Below are 9608 nucleotides of genomic sequence, written 5' to 3'. Positions count from 1 at the left end.
CAGACCTAATCTGACACCCAGAAAATCTACAAAAGCAGTGCATGGGACTGCTATGATGCTGTATTCTCTTTAGAGAAGTGTACAGGCTTTTGATGTAGGCGAAAGCCTTTCCGCTTCTCTAAAGAGAATAATCGGACTGCTCTGGCACCGCATTGGGACTGAACTGAAACCATTTTGGGACTGCTCAAGAAAGCAGAACTAGCAGTTCCAGTTCCAGCAGTCCCTGGGACTGCTTTGTTTACTCATGCGTGAAAATGAAACATGGCGTTATTAATTTGGTATTTATATAAAATTATATATAAATTTTATGCAAAATACATGCAAAATGACTATTTTTGTAGTTATTCTCCTCAGAAAAATGTCGTTCACAGTTTTAGCCTACGGTACTTTAACTAATTGGATATATTGTGTTAAATGCTTTAAAAATCAGTTATTTTAAAATTATTGCCATCTACTTATGAACTGTATCTTTTCTTAATGACAGTTTTGCTGAATATTGATGTCTTTTGCAATTTTAGACAAAAATTCCGGGAGAAAATATGCACATTCAAGCTCATGAAGTCACAATTACATTTCAGAAGATCATATTTAAAATTTTGCGAGTTTTTTTACAGAATGGAATATCAATTATTCAGAAAGGGTGGTTTTTAAATTCTGATATTTTTACATTTTACAAAAATTTAAAGACTAATTTATATTCAAACCGAATATTTATTAGGGTGGAATTATTCTAACAGGGTTAAATCTTAGTACGCAATTCATATTTTATTTTAGATATTCTTAAGCACATTTAGTTAAGTGTTCACAATGTAAAAGAAATATCAATAAATTATTACAGTGAAATATCTGTATCTAGAAGTTGGGGGGGACCTCGACACGACTTTGAGATATCCGGGGGTTCGAGATATCCAAAGCTATCCTCCAAAGTCGATTCAATAATTTCCCGTTTTTTTCTTATATATCTTCATGCATAACACTATCCTGTATAACCAAATATGTGGTCTTTACGGTAAAGAGTTAAGCATATTCGCAATAAATATTAAGAAAAAAACAATGTTTTTCTTTTCTTCATCGTCTAGAATTGTAAAACAATTCAATATACGTGCCTTTTTGCATATATAGCGATTTTACATTTCCCAGGCCATGCGTACGTGATCAAACGGGATGTATCATTAGCAAAACCTTCTCCGTAAGAAAAGAAAAAGACGATTTTTTAAAAAAAAAAGATTATTTAAGAAATAAAGTCCGCGTTTTTGTGAATGTTGCAGAATAATCTCCGAGGTCGAGAAATGTTGTTTGAAAGATAAAAGCCGAGGCGTTAGCCGAGGCATTTATATTTCAAACAACATTTCGAGGTTATTTCGAGGTTATTCTGCATCATTCTCGACAACAAGGGCATTATTTCTATTCTACCAAGACCGATAAATACGGCTGATCGTTTCCTCTATAGAGAAACGAATTAGGTCACCATGTCTCGATTACGCTGTTTTATTTAACACCAGAGGTACAATTTGTTTGCTTACCTGTGTTAGGAATGCAGACGATCGAGCTTTCGTTACATTACAAATAACCTTCTTTAAATTACAAATTTGTTCGTTATATGTAGTGATCAGTTGAAACGAATATACAATAACAAAATTATGTTCGTGTTTTACTGCTAAAATCACTTTGTTTAATGTGGGTACATCCCACTAATTATTTTTAGAATCGGTAGGAGAAGAAAGTAGTGCAGAAAAAATTACAAGTTCCTTAAATTGCAGACTTGCATAAAAAAAATTGGGCAGGTGTACTGAACTGAGCCTCACACTTGTTGATAAGGAGTATCTTTCCTTCCAAAAAAGCTTTGAAAATGTAATTTATCAAGAAGATCAGCCGAATTATTTTGTGTATTATAACGCCAGTGAGAATTCTGAAATTCCCCTACTTTCACTTTCATTTTTAGAGGTTCCCGCAGACAGACGCATTTTGCCGGAAAACGAATCTGACATGCCACCTCGAGATTTTAACCAATGAAAGACAAGTTGATGTGCTTTGATTTGAGGGGTCACTCACTACCGAACGAAAATTAGGGACATCGCTATGAGAAGAAACGTTAACATTGTCGCTTATGGGAAAACAATTAGTGGACTGTACCCATATTAGGAAGCCTATAAGTAAGTGAAAGATGTCATAAATCTTGAATTTATTTCAAAGTTGTTGTTTTCTATTATTTTCAATTGTTCAAATTTATGAAAAATACAATTCTTATATTGTTGATACACATTTTTAAACAAATTGATTCATAAATAAAGTGTCTAGATTCATAAATAAAGTGTCTAGCCCCCCCCCCCCCCTCGGAACAGTCAACATGTATCACCCATTGTTTACACAAGTATCATGTAGATTAAATGTATCGATTTATATAATTTATTTATTCAGAATCGTAAATGTATAATTTGATTAAGAAGCAATTATGTAGAAGTACCTGCTCCACTGTGGTTCATTTTCAATACACAAAAATTCACAAATGAGTTCGGGATCGGTATTCAATCGGGGTCAAGGTCGAAGTGAAAGTAGACTTAGCAGAAAGTTATCAAAACTGTTCAGGGCAGTGTTAAGCAGTATATAGGTGATGGGCATTTGTATTTTACACAGGAGGTAAGACGTATACCTTAGTACAATATTTGTAAATAACAATTTAATGTTTTTGGAACATGTCGATGATCGGCACGTCACAGATGCATACTTGACATGCATCATTTCAGATCAGTTGCGTAGTCAAGCTGGGTACAGTTGTCTGGGAGTTAAACGATGTGTGTGAACATGCACATTAACTGATTTTTCTCATATTTTTTAGCAATTGCATTACATGTATTTGTTGAATGTTCAATTATTGTCAGTAAAACATGATTTTTACCTATTCTGCTGAATTAACTTAATTACCAATGTAAACAGTGTGATTTCAGGTGGGAGCAAATTAATCATATTTTGAATTAATTAATTTCAAGTAATGGGCATAAAAGGAATATGGTAAAATTGTACGTGTTGAATGTCTGTGTGTCTGTCTGTCTGTCTGTCTGTCTGCAAATGTGATATTGTACCATTTATTGTATTGATTTTTTTCTAAGGTTCATGGTGATTGGTAGTCAAGTACAGGAAAAACATGAGGTCCATGCAGATGGTGTTTAAAAGTATTGGCCAGCAAATGCACACCCATTTGAATACATCTTTTAAAAGAAGCAGCAAAATGTGACAGTCGGCAAAATATGTAAGTTTAAGTTTTCTTTTAAAAAAATTTCATTGAAGAGGGGAGATGGGGTGGGAGTGAAGACATTTACATATTAAATAGGTGATCAGAATGTGAAAGTATTTAGCTATAACTAATCTGTACATGCACTGCTATATACATTTTGCAGCTCATATAGATTTTCTTTTCTTATTTAAGATTTTCAAATTAATTAGATCTACATCTTTGTTTTGTAAATTATGCATTTTTAAGATTACACGGATATGAGAATTAAAATTTCATGAATATTTGACAGTCAAAATTATGCGATTTGTCAGGAAATTCAAAATTTTGTCTCATTTTCCTACAAATTACAAAATGGTTACCATGGAAACAAAACAACTTTAGTGAACTATTTATTCAATCTGCAACACCACATATTTTTATTTTTTAAAGTAAATAATAGTATATAAGTACTGATTTTGTCTTAAATGTAAAGTACGGGAAAAGTAATGATACACATGTATAGAGCTATCCATTATTATGATGTCATTGTGACGTCATAGATGAGTAAATTTGCATTGGTATAAAAATTGCTTTAAAACAAATGATTCTATATAGGATTATAAAGGCTTATAACTTTTTCATTCATAGTCCAAATTTAATTAATGATACATCAATGGACAGGAAATAATCAGTACATTTTTTTTTACTACTTTCGGGGTATTTGTGAACTTCATTTTTTTGTCATTTCTGGAGAAACTATGAATTAGAGGGTGAAAAGTGGTCATATTTTGTGCGGAAATTCATTAATTTTTTGAAATAAGTGAAATTGACCCATTTAAGTGGTTGATTATGATTTGACTATATGTATTTAAAGATATGAAGGTGATTAAGAATGGTATAAATGTGTTAATAGGCTAAAATTTGACTCAAAACTTGGGTGCAGTTTTGGCTAGATTGGAGCATTTTTTAAGGATATTACACATAGAACTGTATATGCTGTAAAATCTCAATTAATTGTTGAATTTTCATGAAACATGAAACTTGGCATGATGTCTCTACTTATGCTCTAGATTGACAAACAGTGTGAAATATTGTAAAATCAAAAAAATGCTTGTTCATATTCGGTACATCCCACTAATTATTTTTAGAATCGGTAGGAGAAGAAAGTAGTGCAAAAAAAAAATTACAAGTTCCTTAAATTGCAGACTTGCATAAAAAAAGATTGGGCAGGTGTACTGAACTGAGCCTCACACTTGTTGATAAGGAGTATCTTTTCTTCCAAAAAAGCTTTGAAAATGTAATTTATCAAGAAGATCAGCCGAATTATTTTGTGTATTATAACGCCAGTGAGAATTCTGAAATTCCCCTACTTTCACTTTCATTTTTAGAGGTTCCCGCAGACAGACGCATTTTGCCGGAAAACGAATCTGACATGCCACCTCGAGATTTTAACCAAGGAAAGACAAGTTGATGTGCTTTGATTTGAGGGGTCACTCACTACCGAACGAAAATTAGGGACATCGCTATGAGAAGAAACGTTAACATTGTCGCCTATGGGAAAACAATTAGTGGACTGTACCCATATTAGGAAGCCTATACGTAAGTGAAAGATGTCATAAATCTTGAATTTATTTCAAAGTTGTTGTTTTCTATTATTTTCAATTGTTCAAATTTATGAAAAATACAATTCTTATATTGTTGATACACATTTTTAAACAAATTGATTCATAAATAAAGTGTCTAGATTCATAAATAAAGTGTCTAGCCCCCCCCCCCCCCCGTCTGAACAGTCAACATGTATCACCCATTGTTTACACATGTATCATGTAGATTAAATGTATCGATTTATATAATTTATTTATTCAGAATCGTAAATGTATAATTTGATTAAGAAGCAATTATGTAGAAGTACCTGCTCCACTGTGGTTCATTTTCAATACACAAAAATTCACAAATGAGTTCGGGATCGGTATTCAATCGGGGTCAAGGTCGAAGTGAAAGTAGACTTAGCAGAAAGTTATCAAAACTGTTCAGGGCAGTGTTAAGCAGTATATAGGTGATGGGCATTTGTATTTTACACAGGAGGTAAGACGTATACCGTAGTACAATATTTGTAAATAACAATTTAATGTTTTTGGAACATGTCGATGATCGGCACGTCACAGATGCATACTTGACATGCATCATTTCAGATCAGTTGCGTAGTCAAGCTGGGTACAGTTGTCTGGGAGTTAAACGATGTGTGTGAACATGCACATTAACTGATTTTTCTCATATTTTTTAGCAATTGCATTACATGTATTTGTTGAATGTTCAATTATTGTCAGTAAAACATGATTTTTACCTATTCTGCTGAATTAACTTAATTACCAATGTGAACAGTGTGATTTCAGGTGGGAGCAAATTAATCATATTTTGAATTAATTAATTTCAAGTAATGGGCATAAAAGGAATATGGTAAAATTGTACGTGTTGAATGTCTGTGTGTCTGTCTGTCTGTCTGCAAATGTGATATTGTACCATTTATTGTGTTGATTTTTTTCTAAGGTTCATGGTGATTGGTAGTCAAGTACAGGAAAAACATGAGGTCCATGCAGATGGTGTTTAAAAGTATTGGCCAGCAAATGCACACCCATTTGAATACATCTTTTAAAAGAAGCAGCAAAACGTGACAGTCGGCAAAATATGTAAGTTTAAGTTTTCTTTTAAAAAAAAATTCATTGAAGAGGGGACCCTTAGCAAAATCAAATTGATTGAATTTTGATTTATTTTGTAGTTGTTTTCTGAGCATTGGATTTTCATTGTTTTTTGATTTGCAAAGAAATCAACTGTGCCTCCTTGCTAAATTGTATGGGAAAAAAGCATTGAAATAGCATTGAACATTGGATTTTGATTTATTTTGCATTGACTTTTGATTAAAAATGGCTGGATTTTTGCGAAATATGTAAATGAGATGAAGGATTAATTTGACATCACGGAAAAATGCAAAATCAATGCAAAACAAATGAAATACAGTATGAAGCATTTATTTGATGTCACTTAACATTATTGTGACATCACAGAAAAATGTTAAAGTAATACATATAAAAACATTTAAGTGATGTTATGAAACTTGAGAAGTAACATAGAATAAATACATATGGTAACAAACATTATCCAGCATCATGCTCAATGCAAACATTATTACATGTACTAATAATCCATCACATGTATCTTTACCAAAATTTTGAATACGTATCTTAAAAATTCACCAGTACAGTTATAAATTCAAGTAAATGAATTACTAACTTCCTATTAATTAAATGTTACACTTGAATGTGTGTGAGACATGAATAACACCCAAAAATCACTGACACAAGAACAGTATAGTTCCATACATTAATCACATATCACAAAGGCACAATTTGAAGTACACTTCCTTGAATTCCATTTTTATTTTACACAGCAAGTAAGTTTTTCACTTTCTGGACTGTTATTGGTAGTTTTTGTGGAACTGCATTAGTTAAATCTTTTTTTTCCATTTAACTATAGACTGCTTTAAATTTATTGAACATTTTCGGTGGCACAGGATCTATCTTCAAATTTGTGCACTTGGAGCATGTACATACTCTGAAAAAAAAACAACACATTCAAGATATTTATCATTTGATAAATAAATGAATCTTAATTTTAAATAAAAAAGAAATGAGAGTCAAGACTGCATGGTGTTTCGAGGTTTGGTGCATAATTAGTTATTCAGTAGTGTAGATTAATTAGTTTATAGTTACACTATCTGCTCAGCAGTGGACACCAGCAGTGTTGCTTAAACAAAAAACATAGATTAACTTAATTTGATCAGAAAGCACGTGATAGAAATTAAGCCCAGATCTTTGTTTACATAAGACTTCCTTGGAGAGTGAAATTTAATACTTGGCATGTTCCCCTCTCTGAAATTCCACAGAATGTGTAATGATGGGTAAAATAATGCTATAAACAGTCATTAAGAATAAATTTTGAGAAAAAAAGAAATAACTTACATCCTGAGTAAGCAATGTATCCATTATTTGTATGGCATCTACTTCAACAGCACCATCTTTTCATCACCTTCAGTTATATCACTTGTCTGTCACAAAACAACACTAGCTGTCTTCATCATTCTTAGATTCTTCACAACTTTTTGCCATAATATGAATAGTTTAGTCCACAGGGAAGAACACAACAAAATGTTGATCATTTCCATCAAAGTACATCATGGCTTCTAGCTTGTCTGGATGCAGCGCCAGCAGAATTTGAAATGGCTGATAAAGTGACGTAGAGTAATCACGTGATTTTTATCAGCCTCTCCCTGGATAATTGTTTACCGCTGGTCAGCACTAATATAACCAGCAATATACACAGCTGATAAAGCTACCATTTATTTCTGAATCAATGCTTCAGAAAATAAATACAAATTCAATCATGGATTTACCAAAGAGATCACTTCATGTGTAATATGTTATTGGTATGACATCATATAAATTCAAAATAAATGCAAAATAAATGCATTGAAACAACATTTATTGAAAAAATCAAATTTCAATCATTCCAAAATCAATGGTCCGAAGATTTTTGAATTGGATTCAATCAAAAATAAATGCATAACCAATGTTCAATGTATTTTCAAGACAAATAAAATCAAAAATCAATGCAAATATAGCATTTGTTTTTGCTAAGGGGAGATGGGGTGGGAGTGAAGAAATTTACATATTAAATAGGTGATCAGAATGTGTAAGTATTTAGCTATAACTAATCTGTACATGCACTGCTATATACATTTTGCAGCTCATATAGATTTTCTTTTCTTATTTAAGATTTTCAAATTAATTAGATCTACATCTTTGTTTTGTAAATTATGCATTTTTAAGATTACACGGATAAAAGAATTGGAATTTCATGAATATTTGACAGTCAAAATTATGCGATTTGTCAGGAAATTCAAAATTTTGTCTCATTTTCCTACAAATTAGAAAATGGTTACCATGGAAACAAAACAACTTTAGTGAACTATTTAGTTAATCTGCAACACCACATATTTTTATTTTTTAAAGTAAATAATAGTATATAAGTACTGATTTTGTCTTAAATGTAAAGTACGGGAAAAGTAATGATACACATGTATTGAGCTATCCATTATTATGATGTCATTGTGACGTCATAGATGAGTAAATTTGCATTGGTATAAAAATTGCTTTAAAACAAATGATTCTATATAGGATTATAAAGGCTTATAACGTTTTCATTCATAGTCCAAATTTCATTAATGATACATCAATGGACAGGAAATAATCAGTACTTTTTTATTTTACTACTTTCGGGGTATTTGTGAACTTCATTTTTTTGTCATTTCTGGAGAAACTATGAATTAGAGGGTGAAAAGTGGTCATATTTTGTGCGGAAATACATTAATTTTTTGAAATAAGTGAAATTGACCCATTTAAGTGGTAGATTATGATTTGACTACATGTATTTAAAGATATGAAGGTGATTAAGAATGGTATAAATGTGTTAATAGGCTAAAATTTGACTCAAAACTTGGGTGCAGTTTTGGCTAGATTGGAGCATTTTTTAAGGATATTACACATAGAACTGTAAATGCTGTAAAATCTCAATTTATTGTTGAATTTTCATGAAACTTGGCATGATGTCTCTACTTATGCTCTAGATTGACAAACAGTGTGAAATATTGTAAAATAAAAAAAATGCTTTTTCATATTAGGAAGCCTATAAGTAAGTGAAAGATGTCATAAATCTTGAATTTATTTCAAAGTTGTTGTTTTCTATTATTTTCAATTGTTCAAATTTATGAAAAATACAATTCTTATATTGTTGATACACATTTTTAAACAAATTGATTCATAAATAAAGTGTCTAGATTCATAAATAAAGTGTCTAGCCCCCCCCCCCCCCTCGGAACAGTCAACATGTATCACCCATTGTTTACACATGTATCATGTAGATTAAATGTATCGATTTATATAATTTATTTATTCAGAATCGTAAATGTATAATTTGATTAAGAAGCAATTATGTAGAAGTACCTGCTCCACTGTGGTTCATTTTCAATACACAAAAATTCACAAATGAGTTCGGGATCGGTATTCAATCGGGGTCAAGGTCGAAGTGAAAGTAGACTTAGCAGAAAGTTATCAAAACTGTTCAGGGCAGTGTTAAGCAGTATAAAGGTGATGGGCATTTGTATTTTACACAGGAGGTAAGACGTATACCGTAGTACAATATTTGTAAATAACAATTTAATGTTTTTGGAACATGTCGATGATCGGCACGTCACAGATGCATACTTGACATGCATCATTTCAGATCAGTTGGGTAGTCAAGCTGGGTACAGTTGTCTGGGAGTTAAACGATGTGTGTGAACATG

Source organism: Saccostrea cucullata, unplaced genomic scaffold (assembly GCF_032062105.1).
Source record: "Saccostrea cucullata isolate Sc308-1 unplaced genomic scaffold, CSIRO_AGI_Scuc_v1 ctg1458, whole genome shotgun sequence".
NCBI lineage: Eukaryota > Metazoa > Mollusca > Bivalvia > Ostreida > Ostreidae > Saccostrea > Saccostrea cuccullata.
This window is presented reverse-complemented; position numbering follows the sequence as displayed.